General features: G+C 45.9%; 1 long non-coding RNA gene across 2 annotated transcripts in view; it reads right to left on the reverse strand.

Annotated features, from left to right (window-relative positions):
* The window catches only part of LOC116658975, a 253594-nt gene that overhangs the window by 82121 nt on the left and 153739 nt on the right, over positions 1 to 17734 (reverse strand). The window contains exon 3 of one of the 2 annotated variants that reach the window (XR_004314217.1): positions 15226 to 15409. This is a non-coding gene — a long non-coding RNA (uncharacterized LOC116658975). Of the gene's footprint in view, positions 1 to 15213; positions 15410 to 17734 lie in introns of both variants that reach the window. The other variant, XR_004314216.1, reaches the window with a different exon arrangement.

Genomic DNA, 17734 nt, shown 5'->3' on the forward strand with positions numbered 1-17734 from the left:
TTCCATGTCTTGGCTATTGTAAATAGCGCTGCTATAAACATTGGGGTGCAGGTGTCTTTTTGAAGTAGGGCTCCTTCTGGAGATATGCCCAGGAGTGAGATTCCTGGGTCATGTGGTAAGTCTATTCCTAATCTTTGGAGGAATTTCCATACAAGTTCTTGATTTGAAAAGGCATTCAGGACGGAGCATCTCAGCTCCCTGTGTGGCTCTGTGGGATGTGTAACAGTGTTCTCAGAAAGTCGGTGTGAAGAATGGAGAAGAATGCTGGCTTTTTAAAAATGTGGTTTAAGAAAATGTTATTTTCTTTTAACCTTCAATAAAGATGAATCAGAAATTTTCAGAGCATTCGGTTCCCCTTGTATTGGCAAAAGCATTTCAAGAATGGGTCCATCACAATAGTACAGCCTAAAAGCAGCCAAGAGGCAGAGCCGTAGGTCCTGGTTCCAACTGCCCAGGTGACCTCAGGCACGTTGTTCCAGAGCTGAGGTCCCCAGGAGTCAAGGCCGAGGCTGGCTCTTGAACAGCGTGACCCAGCCCACCTGACGCTGGGCATGAGGCGCCCCTTGTAGAAGGGCTGACCTGCACGAAAGCATCTGACGCCAGATGTCACGCCCCAGAGGAGAGTGCACTGGGCCATCTGGACTGTCCCATTCTCATTCCACCCCAGCCTCTGGACAAGCAGCTTAGAGGGTCCCAGAGCAGGAACCAAGAGGCCTGTCTGCTGAGAGTCCCCCAGCCATAAACACAGGCTGACCACACCGGTCCCTGGTCCTGGAGAAAGAGGATGCTGTGCGGAGATGGGGAGCTGACGTCCCTACCATCAGCTCGATGCACCATCACAGCATAGTGGGAAGAGCCATTCCATTGGCCGAAGATCAATTACTCCTGTTTTAGAAAGACCAAGGGCTTTCAAATGGCTAGCAGCAGTTCCTCTGGGGTATAGGAGCAGAGCAGGAGACGGGGAGAACTCTGCTTTCTACTCGACTCTCGTACCCATCATCTGGAGGCTTCATGAGGCGCATGCATGCACTGCATTTACAACGCTTAAAATAAATTTAAAACAGCTAAAATGCATATACATATTATATATATATATATATATATAAAATAAGCTAAGCACATAATAAAGGTAGAAACCACAGAGTGAAAGATTGATGCACTTAACTGCATAAAATTGAAAAGCTTTTGTTTGTTAAAAAAAAAAACAAGAAATTACATTAAATTAAATTATATTAGGAGGGAAAATATTTACAATGTTAATGCTAGTAAATGTTTACTATCCTTAATGTAGAAAAAGCACTTAGGGAAAAACCACACTGTAATAACAAAAAAATGAGCAACAGACATAAATAAGCAATTCATGGAAGAAGAGATACAAGTGGCCAAAAAACAAAGTACACATCCCCACCGATAACTGAGGACACACAGTGAAAATGAGGTAACATTTTTGCCTATCAAGCTAGTAAATACATGTCAAAAATTTTTTTAAATACTCATTGACAGGAAGACAGACAAGTAAAGAACCTCATACACTGTTCATAGGATGGTAAATTGGTAAAATCTTTTTGGAAGGCAATGTTGCGAAGCCTATTAACCATTTTTTAAATATGCGTGCACTTTGACATAGCAAATCCACCTCTAAGCATTTATCCCTAAGGAAAATCATCATGACCAAAGATGCATGCGTTTGGATGTCCAATGAAGCATTGTTTATAACAGCAAAAAGTTGGAAATAGCCTCACTGTCCAAACAATGCAAGACTGGTTTAATATATTATGGCATTATACGCAGGGAGTAACCATGCAGATATTAAAATGATGACAGAGAAAATATGAAACAACATGGAAATGTTCAAGATATATGAAGTGAAAAACACTGGTTACAAATGGTTTGTACGACATGAAACCACTTTTATAAATAAGCATAGATACATATCCAAGTTGGATTTTTAAGTATCTGATCTTAGGCTATTTCAATTTCCTTTCTGCATTTTTTTTGTAATTAAAAATCTGTATTTTTTAAATTAAAAAGACCCAATGCTGAAACGCATCCAAGAATCATTTCCAAGTAATCAATCAGGAAACAAACATCTTTAAATCAACAAGTTAAGAACCAAAGACATATCAAATGAGATAAAGTAGTATCAATTGTTCCAAATAACCCTTCCAATTAATCTTCTATGCCTTTTTCTGTTTTTTTGTTTTTTTGTTTTTTTTTTTTTTTGTAAAACCACAGAATGGGAGTTCATACAGATGAGGTCATTGCGTTGCAAAACTTGCTGGACCGGGACAACATTCTAAAGTCATAACCTACTCTTACCCACAGAAAAGAAGGCAAGAAGTTTGCTCCCTTATTTTCCTAGAAGAAGGCAAATGCATCTTGAAAACTCAAGGTGTAAAGGCTGAAGCCAGACTTCACAGGGTTCTGGGACCAGGATGGTGTGGTTCAACATTGCTTCATGCCAGTGTGAAACAGAGAAAGAAAGAGGTATCTTTAAGAGAAAATGCTATTTGCAAGCTGCAAAATACTGATGTACAAAGCTAAGAAGAAAAAAAGAAGAGAGCAATGAGAGAGAATTACAGATCCTCAGTACCCTGCCTAGCACTTCCGGGGCTAGAATGCACACACGCACACACGCCTGGCACATAGTAGCTGCTCAGTAAATACTGACTGCATAATGCTGGTGGCAAGTTTCACTAAGCTTACACTAGTCTTCGATTTGACCACACATCCTTAACCAGAAGAATCTTCCCTCTCAGTGGAGGCCAGCACAAAACATTTAGGCCACAGAACTAAGACTTTTAGGACATCTCAATTAAGAAGAAAGTTAGACACACAAAAGAGCGCAAATAGGATACTAATGGATTAATCCACTGATATCACTTCTCCACTGTCTCTAGGGAGAGCCTGCCAAGCAGGTGCTAACATTCAGAAATGGTGAAGCACAATCGGTCAGTCCATTCCTACTCCTTGTCGGACACATCCACGTGCCGGAAAGAATGTCTCCTTGGTTCATTCAAGTCTTTGGGGCAAGTCTGTTTTTACTCATGTGTGAATTTCTAATGTAACCTAATGAACTCCAGAGTCACGATATCCCCTGTTAATGGATTATTGATCCTTCCCAGGATCCAGACAAGAGCTCTTTCTGATCTTTGACCTAACATGGAGAGAGAATTTCTCACTTCTAACGTATCATTTTTTTGAATGGATGATAGGATTGTAAAAGAAATTTATCTTCACTGGCTTTCCACCACCCGGGGGATCTTTTTTTTCCCACTGTTTGCGCATTTCCTACCAACCAAATCACAGACTGTTCAGACGGCTGATGAGCACAGTATATCATCTCGCTTGGAAACGATCTGCAGCTAAACCTCTCTTAACCGTAATTCTCATAGAAGAGGGTATTCTGTTTTCTTCCAGAGACCTGCTTGGCAGAAAGCTAGAGAGAAAATTTCCCAGGGGAAGGTTTTTGTACAGAAGGTGGGTTTCAGAAGGTCTTTGGAGGGGATCAGATGAAAGCTTCTCCAACATGAAGCTGTTAGACATTACAGCCAGGAAATATTTGCTGAATGGGGTTATGCGAATATATTAAGGGTTTTAGTCCTAAAAGAAAAGGACCGAGAAAGACCTTATGACCAGAGCAAAGGGACGACACTCAAAATCAGACTGACATCATTTTATAAATAGTAGTTTGTATCTGCAAATCCCGAACTCCCAATTTATCCCTCTACGCGCCCCCTGCCCCCAAGCTGCACACTAGAAATTAACACAGCATTGTAAATCAACTATACTTCAATAAAAAATATTTTAAAAATCAGACGGACATTGGAAAATCAAAAAAAAAAAAAATCCACATCACTTTGTCCCCAATCAGGACGTCTGTATTTAGTGATCAGACTGGTTTGGTAAGCAACAATCACTGATTGTAAACTGTTTAAAAACCATTTTACTGAAAGAATAGGGTTTGTTGCATAAATGTTCTTTGTCAAACACACGATGCTTGCCATTTTTGGCTGGAAATCTGGTTTATGCTATTTATACGGAGATTTATGTAACTTCTAGATGACTTTTGTATATATTTGTCCGTCTGCTCCCTCTTGTTTTGCATATGGCCAGCACTGAATATATGTTTGCTGCAGAAAGAGATAAATGAATGGCTGCCTTTGGAAAGCAAACATGTCCAAACATTTGGCCACAAAACTGGGGGAAATGCTGAAGATCGGATAGGCTATGAACCTGATCCACTCTCATCTAACCTGAAGGGTCCCATCTGGAAACCTCCCCTCAAGAAGACATCAAAATAAGTCAGCAAAGCAGAAAAAGACGCGGACCCACGGGGGAGTCTCAGGCATTGGGAATGATGCTCAGTTTCTTCTAGTTCGTACCCGGTAGGATCAAGCACTACCGGGTTCTGTTCCTGAGGCTCTCCCCGACGTGACTCCACCACCCCTGGCGGGCTGGAGTGAATGGGCCGCCAGCCCTTCGCTGGCACATGAAGCCCAGTGCTGCAGTGGTCCAGGGCCAGGCCACAGAATAACCACCTACTGTTCTTTATCCAATTCTCATCCCATATCAGGGATGACACCCTAGATCCAGAGAGGATTCGTGGAAGGACGCGTGGCAGTCCACACCTCCACTGAGAGCCAGATTCCCTCAGGTGGTAGGCAGGCTCACCACTGGACAGATGCAAGCTCATTTTAGGTGGGGCTTCATTGCATCCTTATTATTAAAACAGTTATAAATTTCTTTGTAGTATTAATTTATATTCCCTAGAAAAATTATAGCCAATGCAGGAAACACTGCTTCGGGAGAGAGCAATCCAAGGGGACACCCCACAAGCAACCCTTTCCAACGTGAGCTTGAGGAAGGGGAACAAGACTATACGCGGCTCTAACTTTTGGGCTTTGGGATCTTTTTTTGTTTTCAGTCCTCTGCCTCCACAGGACTCCCCAGGTCCTACAGACAACACAGAGTTAAACAGTTATGTGGGTTTCGGAGAGACTGCAAACCATAGAGGTATAAGGGCAGCCGCCCAGGAAAGGTTCTGAGAAGGTTTGCAGTTTACAAAAATAGCCTGCTTAACTTGGTTTCACCTTTTTTTTTTTTTCACATCATGTGTATTATTATCCCACAGGACATACCTTGCCAGCGACGGCTCCACATTTTCTAAATTTTACCTTGGGGTAAAATCTGACCACGAGAAAGCTGAACGTTTGGGGTTCTTGCACAGACATTTTTATTGGAAGGGCCTTGCTTCCATGGCGTCTGCCTCCAAGGAGGAAGTTTTTTGGTGAGATGTATAAAACTCATTGCTTTGTGTATTGCAGCTCTGGGGCCAGGAAGTCCTCGACATCACCCCGCACCGTTTCCTCCATGAAAACCCAGGTCCAGCCTCGGTCCCAGCAAGAGCTATGCTTCTCCTAAGCAAGCAGACTTGGGATCAGCTGCTGGCCAGTATGGCTCTGATTTCCCTCTTTGCTTTGGCCACCACTAAGCTCACAGGCAAATCTGTGGTCCACCTTTAGGAACTGTGCAGGATGTGAAGGCTCCAATGTCTTTGCACAAGTCTATTTCCGATATGTTTTTACTGTCTTGTCCTTGTTCCTCTCCCCCCACCCCACCCCCCCGACATCCTTATTTACATAGGCCATCTGACTGTTTCCTACGTATCTGTTACAAGGTGTCCTAGCTGGAGGAGGGACGGATTCAAAGACGCTTTGGCCTCCCTTTCACTCCGTGAAGACAGAGCAGGGAAGAGCACCTGGGCCACAGGATGGGAAAGGCCTGCCTGCACAGAGGAAAACAAACATCCTGTTTGCTCCATGGAGAAACACTGTACATTTTTACGTGGTTTGCTTTTTATACTTTCGGTAGATTGTGGTTTTCTGAAATTATTTGTTTGGGTGTAAATCACTGAAAATGGTGTCTGTATGTTGCTTGTCTATTTTAGCTTTTTTGGTTGTTGTTGTAATTTTTGTGTATTTAGAGCCTTGAGTCTACATATAGCCCACCTGCCCTCCAAAGAAAAAAAAGAAAAAAAGCCGGGCTACTCTGAAAACCTCAGAAACCAGTCGGCCCCTCTTTCCTACTCTCATCTGATGGAGACACCCGGCACAGCTCGGTGGCGATTCACAGGCACAGGCCAGCATCTTCCTGGCCTTCCGTTCTCACCAGAACCCTTCCTGCAACCTCCCAGCAATTGTAGCATTTTTACTTGAAGTCCTATTCCATATTTGGGGTAAAGAAAGACATTCTAATCTTTTATGGCATCGATAGACTAGTGTTTCCTTACAGATAACTGTGCTTGGCTCCTTCCACGAATAATGGTGAATACGGTTCTCTCCACTTATCAGCAAGAAAATCCAGGCCCGGAGAGTTCAGTGACTTGAGTTTGCATTTCATCCTTCTGTCAATCCCTCAGTAAATGATGGGGAAGTTGGGGAAAGGCGAGAAACTAAAAATTGAGCTCAGAATTCAAGGAGCTCGGGTAGAAAGGCAGCGTGAAATTAAATCATGGACTGTTTCTTCAATATCTCTGTCCCCTCCTTCAGCTCCCCTCTTTTGTTCTCAAAATCCTCTTTCTACTCCATCTTTCCTTCCTCAGAAACCTGCCAAGGGGTCTCTGCTGCCACTCTTCCCCACTGGCTCCAGACCTCCTAACACTTCAGTCTCTCCAAGCCCCAGTCTCTGTCCTTTCTTTCCATCTTCTGCTTCAAGGTCAAGGGCCCTGGGAGGAGAGGGAAGTGTGATAGATTAATCACTCTAAGGTTACTACAATGGCCCTTTCTTAATATACATTAATATACATTCCTTCTCTCCGAAAGAGTTGCATTTTTAAAGAGACCGCAGGGAAGCACCCACACCTTGACTCAAAAGAGGACAATTTGTCGTGCAGGAAATTCAGGCAGTAAGCAATAACCGGGGAAATATTCCAAGTTGCAGCACGCTTCCTTGCCACCAGATAGCCTGAGGCCCCACATGGCAGTGCTGGACAAGCGGAAGCTCGTCCCCATGTCCTCCAGTGCCAAGTTACCTTTTATGGCTGGCCTGTGACAAAGGACAGAGCCATCACTGATGGAGAAGAGCCCAGGGGGTGGGTCTGCAGGTCAGAACTACAGGGGTCGCAGCCCACAGTAGCTGCCACCTTGAGCCACCCTGGGCCAGACCCAACTGCTCAGCCTTCACCGGGAACCAGACCTGCCTCCCACAGGCAACTCATCAAAAGGCCTCGCCCCCATCAGATCCCCGTGGTTCAAGGAGTTCTCTGAGCCTCCTGGTTTCCTTGCCTGGTGAGTTTAAACGCAAGCAGCCTCGGCGCCGGACATCCAAACTCCCCCACCCCCTAGTGGAGAGAGGTGAGCCGTGCGCCTCCCGCCCCGCTCCTGCCAAGACGGGGCCTCCTCCACCCGCTGGGTTCAGCGAGCCACTCACTGCAGAAGGGAGACGCAGGCCCTCCACCGGGCACATTTGTCCCCCACCCCTACCCCCAGGCCTCCCCTGAGGGTCTCTGATGGCCTGCGCTCAAAGTTTTCTGGCCTACCCAGTCCACGCCAAGTCTTCGACTGGGAGAGGTCAAATATGTGAATAAAAACGGAAAAAGTATGTCTGTGAGCTGACTGTCTCAAGGGGAGTACAAGGAGTTATTGGACCAGACACGGGGAAGCTTTACTCTTCCCTAATTAGCCAGGTGTTTGGCATGGTCTGCACCGCACAGGCCCAGGAAAACGCCACAGGACACGCTCAAGGTAAATCGCCCTGCGCAGAGGCCCACAGCTCGCTGGCCTGTGGCTCTGAACAGTTCTGAGGCTCCAAGGAGGCACGCCGTTCTCCCAGGCCAAGAGCCAGCCTGAAACCCCGTCTTTGGAGCTTGCCTCGGACACGAGTGACAAGCAGAGGACCTCTGTGTTTGGTTTGGGGGATGTTAGTTTGTTTGTTGCTTTTCCATCAATTGACCAAAAAAAAAAATATATAAGAGAATTCCCTTTTGAATTCCTTAGCTAGATGAACATTTGCGCTCAGTGACTCGTTCTGCTGGAGAGTTTCTAGGAAAGGGGACTGGGGCTAGGCCAAGATGCAGCCTGTCCCACAGAGAGGAGGGGCGCGAGAGATCACTCCAGGCATTCGCCAGGTCGCCTGTTCCTTGGACACGCAGCATCTGTCGGGGCATCAGGACAGAAGGGTAAATAAGCCCCCCAATTTGGGCCTTCCAGAGGCTCCCCCAAGTCTAGTGAAGGAGACAGATGTAAAGGGGGAAAAAAAACATGGCATTTCTCATTTGCCCTGGCGGAGAAGCTCAGAGGAGGTGGCATTTTGTCTTGAGTCTTGAAGAACAAGCAGAAGAAATCCCCTTCTCGGGGAATTTTTTTTAGAAGCATCCTCATCCTTCCACAAATATCCATGATTGACTCAGTGCCCCAAGGCGGCCAAGATGAAGCTTTTGAGCCCACTCCAGCCTTCAGCCAGGGGTCCCTAGACGCTGCTGCTGGCTCATGGGCCCCCTTCTGAAGTCCACTTCCCCTGGATCAGGGAGAACGTTGGGGCAAACCATGGAGCCAGTAGCAGGAAAGAGGATGGCCCAAGGGAGAAAAACCCAGCCCCTAGACATTTCTCGGGCCCTCCTGAATATTCTTTAATTAGAGCCATCACTTAAAAGTTGGACTATTTCATGTAAAAATTATCCTGACTTTTTCTCTTCTCTGTATGGTGATACTGGGCCCATGTTTCTGGCATGGCAGTTCTAGGCTGGGGCTGAGTGAGAGCTGCCCCTATCAGACAGCATATGTACGAGTTAGCCTTTGCTGCATAAGAACTCACCCCAAAGCTTAGCTGCTTAAAACAACAGACATTTATCAGCTACGATTCTGGATGTCAGCAATCTGGCCTGGGCTCAGCTAGCATTTCTTCAGTTGGTCTCACCTCGGCTCAAGTATATGGCTGTAATCAGAGGCTGACGGGGGTTGGATGGGATACCTCAGTCGTCCTTCACGTGGCCTGTCCAGCAGGCTAGCTCAGCAAGAGAGGGCAGGGTCCAAAAGGCAAGCATTTTTCAAGCTTCTGCCTACATGCCTTTTGTTAGGGTCCAGGTGGTTAAAGCAAAATACAAGATCAACCAGAATCAAGGGTTAGGGAAACAGATTTCACCTCCTGATAAGAGGAGCTACAAAGAATGTGTGGTTTATATAAAACAGATAAACAACAGGTTTTGCTGTGTAGCACAGGGAACTGTATTCAATATCTTGTAGTAACCTACCATGAAAAAGAATATGAAAAAGAATATACATATTATATGAGTGTGTGTATAACTGAATCACCATGCTGTACACCAGAAACTAGCACAACATTGTAAACCAGCTATACTTCAATAAAAAAAAAATTTTTTCATGAGCTCTCCAGTTCACCGTTATAACCCCCACCTTGCAGAGACTGGTGTCAGTCACCATTTTTCCTTGAACTTGAGCTGCTGGTTTTCTTACACCTGGTCTTCCTCAAAACTTCACTATCCCTGGAGCCCTGATGGCATCTACGTTAAGGAATTAAACCTAGAACTCTTATCTTTCAGCTTGGCTGAGAACAAGCATGCCTAACTGTTCCACTCATGCACATGGGAAAGTGAAGTGGATTTCATGAAAATAAAACCCAGAAAGAGGGCACAAAGTAGGTGGTTCTGCTCAGGGATGCCAAAGAAAGGTGAGGATGGCCAAGATGCCAGGGGGTGAAAGGCCAGGCAGAGAGAGCATCAGGGAAGCTGAGACAGACCAGCGTGCTGGCGGAGGGCACGACGCAGTGCAAGGTGTCCAAGGCGGCCCCTGGAAGAACACACAGAGAGGACAACCGCAGACAAGAAAGGAGGGGAAAACTCCTTTTATGGAGTCAGTTCTGATCAAACTGGCTCTGCAGCAGAGCACACAGAGGTGGCAGAGAGCCACGCCCGGCGAGCCCAGGAAAGTGGCCATGCCCCACATGTCCCGCTGCAAGGCTTGTGGGGAACCCAGAAGACTGCAAAACAGGATGCCTGGGGGATAAAACATAGTCTCAGCGAGCAGCCATTCCAGTACACAGTGCAGAACATCTCCAGATGACGCGAGAGGATGGCCAGGGAGGGCGCAGTGCATGAGGGGAACGGCAGCGAGTTCCACCAGAACTAACGGGCAGCACCTGTTACTATGAAAACGGTTGTCCTTCTCCCTCTTTTCATGCAAACTGTTTTGCTTTCGTCCCCGAGGGTACAAAAAGTGTGTCTGAAGTTAATAAATGTCTTAAAAGATGACACTAGAACTCGTATGCTAAAATACACACTGCAACAACGTGCACAAACCTCCCAGGCAGTATTCTTGACAAAAGCAAATGAATCTAATCAAATCTTTAGGCTTAAATTCTAGGATCCAGGTGACACTGGGGACAGAGGCACAGGTAATGCAACACCATGAAGAAATACTCAGACGTGCAGAACGTGGGGACTTTGTACAACTCAACTGGCTTATCCTCTTGTCGTGGTTATTTAAAAAGAAAGAGGGAGGCAGTAATAGACTGTTCTAAAATGAAACTGAAGAGGTATCTCAAGCAAATGCCGTGCAGGAAGGCTGTCTGAATTCTAATCCCTAAAAAACTAAAATCCCAGCCATAAAACACATTTGGAGGGAATAGCAGAGATTGCATATTAAGTTTTATTATTACTGTGGTTACTGTTAAATGATTGCACATTAACGATAAGGATAATGATGCTTCTCAGGCATGCTAACGATACTGCGCATGTGTAGGAGAGCCTTCTTAACTTAGGAAATGTGTGCTAGAGTGTTTAAAGTTTGTGCCAGTTATTAAAATATTGTCTCTTGGCTCCAAATTCATCCTTCTATACTTGGCTTTGTGATGCTGGGTCTGGGACTCTGCAAAACACATGAGACACTCTGCCAAAAGGGGGCACTTGAGAGAGAGGAGTCTGCAAGGCTGGAGGAGGAAGAGACTGGCTCCTTCCCATCTACTTCCTGTTCCTGTTCTGCCACCCAGCACTACTTCATCACCCTGGCTGTACTTCTTTCCCATGGCATCCACAGAATCCAGCCCCACAGAGACAGCAGCCCTGTCCTCAGAGGTCTGGGTCCCAGCGACACAGCTCAGAGGCCAGCACTCGCTCAGCAGCCCGACTTCAGGTAGGAGAGTTTCAGCCACAGGGACTCTTCTTGTAGGTGTCTGGCTTAACAACACCCATCTTTGGACTTTATGCCACCAGCCCAAAGGATGGTAGCTGCTTCCTGAAACTGCCTCCTCCGTGATCCCTTGGAGTTCTCACTGTATTCTTCCGATTACCCAGCTAGTAGCTTTATGGTATCTAGTTAAGTCATCATAGTAAATTCTTTCCACTCAAATAGCAGGTGTGGTTTCTGTTTCCTGAAGAGGTGAAGTGTCATAAATGTTTGCAACTTGCTTGAAAAACATTCAGCCAAAAGGAAAAATAGATAGATAGATGGATAGATAGACAGATGGATGGATGGATGGATGATAGATACAGAGATACAGAGATAGAGGTATATGTGTGTAGATACAACACACATGTCCACAAACATATATTGAGACAAAGAAAGGAAGGAGAGACAAAATTGTTGAATCTTGGTGGTGAGTACAGGGGTGCTGATCACATTAGACATTCACTTTTCTGTGAGTGTAAAATTCGTCACACAGAAAAGTTAAATAAAAGAAGAAAATCAGGACAGTAGTACCTAACTCATGAAACTGTTATGAGAAGTAAGGGGAGACACTAATGAAGGGCAAAAAAAAGTACTTTGCCACTTTCCCAAACACATCCGCAGCCCCGAAGCCATGTAGCCCGTGGAAGGTTCGGGTCCTGCTGGTTTGGCTGGTCTCCTCTCCTGGACGGAGAACGCGCGTGGGTGTGTGAGCAATAATCTGGGATCTGCCATCAGTGGCTGCACCTGCAGCCGCTCATGGAGGCCCCGACTTGGCAGAGATCCTGGGGCTGGGGGGGGACAGCTCTTTCATACAGGGCCCCTCGAATCATCCTGGCAGAAAAGAATCTCTGCCTTTATGGGAGAGAAAGGGGACATTTCAGAAACTTCCCTGGGAAATCACTTAACTCGTTATGATCAGTTCCGAACCTCTGACCTAAATCTCGAGCTCCAGATGGAGCCCCATCTCCTTGCTCTTCCCTCCCACAGATGCCCCTTTTTCTATGAATGAAAGCCCATCCTACACCTTATTAAAGATCCTGCCCCCAACTCTTGCCAGAACACAGTCAAGACCTTGTAACCACCTTCATTGTTCTTTCTTTTTTTAAAACAAGTTCTTGGGTCCAGTTTTCCTGAGATACAGTTGGCATCTGACACCATATCAGTTTAAGGTGTAACACACAATGATCTGATGAAGGCACATACTGCAAAATAATCACCACAATAAGACATCATTCTTTGTCTCTCTTTTATTTTTTTTTCCATTATTTCTTAAACACTATCTTGCTTTTCCTCCAAGCCTCTGACCACTGAGCAACCATGAAAAGCTGGCCTCTCTGTTGGTTTTGATCACAATACATTGTGTTGGGTTTCCATCTATTGTTTCTGGATTGAGGTTTGTTGGCTAAATGCCGCTGACTGATCAGTCTGTATCACACTGCACGTCATTTCGCCTGTATTCTTTCCTTCGTTGGTCACACCCTCTAGTGATCCAATTTTTGGTGAGCACAGTTGGTTTTATTGCTTTATTAAGAAAAACTTTTGGCTACCTCAGCCCCAAGTTAAATGCCGCTCAGACAAGGAAGGTGTGTGTGAATGTTCGTATGACCTTAAAATAAGAAGGCCAGGGAATTGGCCGCCCATCTCTGGAGGCTCTTTGCAAAGCTTGTCATGGAAATGGCCACGGAAGGGGCAACGCCAGGATGAAACAGCCGGCCTTACCCCAGGAAAGCGGGCTACCCAAAGTCTGCGACCACTTGGCCCTAAGTGCTCAGTGCTTTGTTCTGTTGCTTCCTATGCCTGAGACAGCCCCCCCTGCCTTGCCGGCCTCCCCAAAGCCTTCTCATCCAGTGAGGTCCAGCTCAAGTGTTACATTCCTCATCAAGTTTTCCCTACTTCCTCCAGCAAGATGACAGATGGCCAATAAGCCAATACACACGTGAAAAGACGTTCGTCCTCACCATCAGGAAAATGAACATGAAGACAGTAAGACAGCTATTACAGAACAGCATATGTCACCACGCAGAAATCTGCACGTTCCGAGAAGATGGAGACGTGACCGATGACACCGCGTGTTCCGGAGCAACAGAGTTGTAGGAGCCCTGTGGGCATTCCTCAAAGCCAGAGGTGTTATTTAGCAACAGGTGTTGTTTTCAGACATTCCATGGTCAAAAATGTTTAGGAAATGCCAAATTAGACAAAACTAGACAGGCTTATTTACGGCAGGACTTATCACATCCTTTAATATGCTAATGTGGAACGTGACTATTACACCATGTAATTTGCAATATAATCCAGGCTTACTTGAACCCTCTGCCTTTTTTTTTTTTTTTTTTTTTTAGGATCGCAAGGCCTAAATCTCCCAAAACATGAATTGGAATACGCTGCTCAAAGCTATTTCTCCATCATCAATCCACGGTCAGAACAGTACTTAATGGAAATTTAACAATATAACTTGCCCACCTAACCCAAGAGAGCAAGGAAATGAACTAGACCAAGAGCTCAGGCTTATCAGTTCCCCAGAGTCCTCCTCGTCCTCTGCCCTGCTGGTCCAAAGAACACGCGGAAAAAACCCTGACAAAAAACTCACAGTAACACTTCCCAAACTGAATAGGTCCCAGTATCATCATTTTAGCCATTTCAGCTTCACTGAATCCTGTGCGTTCAATTCTACTCAGCAGTGGACCAGACAAATGGCCGAAAGAGCTAGGATCCTGCACTACAGCCAAGTCATGGACCACATGCTTGACCCTACACTAGCTGGTTGGAATATTTAGGCAAATGTTCCACGGGATCGGGCTGAGGAGACCAAGAGCCATACTCATACCCATTAACGACCTCAAAAAAGAGGCAGTGTGACAGCCCAACGTTTTTTTATTCATTATCTCTGAGGAGGGGAAATCTGTTATGTTAGCTCATTAAGTATCTATGCTTCCCTTTTTGGGGTAACTACACACTTTTCTTTCCCTTCTCTCCCCTCCCCACCTTGATGGGCCCCTTAATCCAGGCATCCTGTGCTCTCCTGCCCAAGGAGTGGGTCCTGGACCCAAGACAGGTCAATTAGACCCTCATTCACCCACAAATTTCAAAGCTACAATAGAGCAATAGAAGGTCAGAAAAGGTTAGGCTTTGATGGTCATGAAGGTAAAGCCCCAGAGATGGCATTTCAGTCCGCTACCCAGATCCCCAGCATTGTCCTGGGTCCCCTGCTTGGCATGACTCAGGTATTCAGCATTTCTCTGAATCTTGTGAGTGTACCCGACATCCAGCCAATCCATTCCCAGGGAGTTTCTGTTGCTTGCAGCTGAAGAACCTGGGCCAATACACTGAGCAAAACAATTCCTACTGGCCTTTTCTTTAACTGGACTTAAAATCTAAAAGTGACCTGAAAGCTTCCCTGACAGACTCACCTCCTCAACTCGCACAAAAAGGACACTTCCTCAACACACCCAGTGTCCTTCCGCTCACGAGTGATGGTCAGGTTTCCCACCTGCGTGTGTGTCCTGAGCAGATTTCCAAGCAACCTCCGTTTTCCACACAGATACCCACTAAACTGCTCTGGGTAGGTAGCAAGTCTGACTTGTGAGTATTTTTCCTCCCACCTGTGGCAAAACTGGCCCTCCGCTGCCACGTATCAAATGCTGCACAGAAGTGCATGCATCTTTTAAATATTCCAGCGAGCATTTGCACAGCCCCCAAATGTTCACAGCCTGCAGTTCCGCACAGCCTTTTGGCTCCGTGTCTTGAGGCTCCTGCCTTCAGTCAGGCACTCCAAGTATGGAGTGTGGCAGTGCCCGCTCTTGGGTTCTTGTCAGCGGCTCACCAGGGATCACCAAGCCAAGGACGTTCTATTCTGAGTGTGGCCCCAGTATGTTTCATTTCATCAACAAAGCACGAGTTTATTCTGGAGAGAGATGTTTTGGACACATTCACAGTAGCCAACGAGCAGAACTTCCTTATATGCAGAACACAAAATCATCACATAAAAATCTGACCCAACTGCCAGTGTGGGGTTTAAAACAAACAAACTCACCCCGAAAATTACCTCTCTGGGCTGGCCAAGTATGCACCTCGGAGGCACAGGCTGCAACGGTGGGACGGAGACGGTAAAAATCAGACAGCAGTGATTCCTAGTTCTCTGGGGAATGGCTGGGGACCAAAGCCTCCATTTATCTCCATTGAGCTGGAGGTCTTCAGTGGTTCCTGTGCAGACATTTCAGATCTGTGCCCTTTGAAAAAACAATGATAGAGGATAATCAGCTCGGGTTTCCATGCAGTGCTGCCCGGGACTCTCAGTGCAAGAGCAGGAAGGGAACCCAGACTGGTCTCCGCTCTCCAAGGGAGTCAATGAACATGCTGCCCTGCCCATGCCAACGGGTCAGCCCTGGCCCTTTTCTCATGCTTTCCCTCTGCTCTGCACAGCCTTTGTTTCCTTCCTCATCTCAGGAGGTGGTTTCCAAACCTCACCTACCCGTCCACCTTCCAACCTGAGCGAGGTGCCCACAGCCCAGCCCGCCCCACAATGCTCCCCTCTGTACTAGGACTCCACCATGAGACACTTCCGGGGCCCACTTCCAAGGCTCTTTCCCCCACTGGATGACTGTCAGCTCCTTGAGGGCAAGGGATGTATCTGTCTCTGTGTCCCCAGCACCCGGCCCAGCAACCGCACCCACAGCTGGCACTCGCAGACGAGAACAGAGCAAAAGAAACAGAAGCACCACAGGCACAATGATGACCACAGCTCCTGGCCCCACGATCAATGGGTCACTTAGCCCTGCCTGTGCCAGACCCACCGTGCCCAGGACAGAGGTGGCCTGGCCTCGTTATTTGCAGCCCTGCATGCTGCCAGCATTCCCCGAAGTGCTGGGACGAGTGGGACCTTCAAGAGGCTGTTGAGAGTAGCATCTGAGGTCAAGGCTCCCCAGAAACAGACAATGAGGTTCAAATTCTGCCTCCACTATTCACTAGCTGTACGAACATGGGCGAGTTAGCCTCTCGACGCCTTGCTTTCTTAATCTGTGAAAGGGGCATAAGTATAACACATCATAGGATTATTGTAAAGATAGGGAAGTTAATGCAGGTAAAACATTTTGTGCCTTCACTATGTTATTAGTTATTTTTTATTGAGATGTAATTTACAAATGACTGTATAAGCTTAAGGTGTCCAATGTGTTGATTTCATACATTTATATATTGCATATGATATAAACCACATTGTATATTGCAGTATGATTACCACCATAGCTTTGGCTAACACCTCTATCACATTATATAACTAACATTCCTCTTCTGTGGTGAGATCGTTTGAAATCTAGTCTCTCAGCAATTTTGAAGCTCTGTATATAACACAGTATTGTTAACTCTGCTCACTGCACCTAAGGTGGTTTAGGTGGTGCCCAGACATAGCCTTGAAGAACATTCGATCAAGGAACTAACTCGTTCTCGATTCTCTTTCACACTTCCTGATTATTTAAAGGGAAAAGTCACCGTTTAACATAGATCTCTAAAACTTGCTGTCCTTTCTTTTAACAAAGAGAAAAAAAGGCCTCAAGCTCACGTCTCTGGCAGGACTGGCTGAAATGCGTCACGTGACTTTTGCCTTTTTTGTATTAGTGTTGTCGTGTAATGGCAGCTGACCATGGTTTTCTATGTATGATAGTGGTATAAATTTTCCATTTAAAATAAATCTATTGAGGGGGGAGGGTGTAGCTCAGTGGTAGAACGTATGCTTAGCACACACGAGGTCCTGGGTTCAATCCCCAATACCTCTGTTAAATAAATAAATAAACCTAATTACCTCCCCCCAGAAAAATAATAAAGAATAAAATAAAATGAAATAAATCTATTGAGAGTAAATAACAAGTAGGTTCAAAGGAAAACATAAAGTTACCATGTAAGTACAGCTGGTCCTCCGTATCCATGGTTCCTGCATCCAGGGATTCAACCAGCCAGGAATGGAGTGGCTGAATACTCGTATATGGAACCCATGGATACTGAGGGCTGGGGAGAGAGGCCCAAGCTAGGTTCTTCTCCCCCTGTTTCCCCATCCCTCCCTCCTCATTTCCCCCGAGTTGCACAGCTTAGGTTCTAGGCTTAGGTTCTAGTCTAAGTGCAGTGGGAAGTTCCTAAAGGGTTTTCAGCTTGGAAGTTATATAATCCAAATAACTTCTGAAGTCAGGCCTCAGTTCCTTCATTTGTAAAATGGGAGTAAATAAGAGAATGCTTTAAAAAAAAAAAAGTACCCTGCCTAGTTGGAGGATGGATTGAAGATGTTCTGAAACATGAGCTTGCATCAAAATCAACTGGGGTACTTGTAAAACTCACGGTGGCTGGGCCCCACCCCTAAAGATTGTGATGCAGTAGGTCTGGAGGAGGCCCAAGAAGATGCATTGCTAACAAGTTCCCAGGTGCTGCTGCTGCTGCTGGTCTGAGGACCCCACTTTGAGAGCCCTTGGATTAGAGAGAACAATAAAGAAGCAGCAGGTGCCATCGTGATGCTGCTGCAATCATTAAGAGCTGGTAGAGTAAAATGATGTCAGTGAGATGGAGAAAAG

Source organism: Camelus ferus, chromosome 22 (genome assembly GCF_009834535.1).
Source record: "Camelus ferus isolate YT-003-E chromosome 22, BCGSAC_Cfer_1.0, whole genome shotgun sequence".
Lineage (NCBI taxonomy): Eukaryota > Metazoa > Chordata > Mammalia > Artiodactyla > Camelidae > Camelus > Camelus ferus.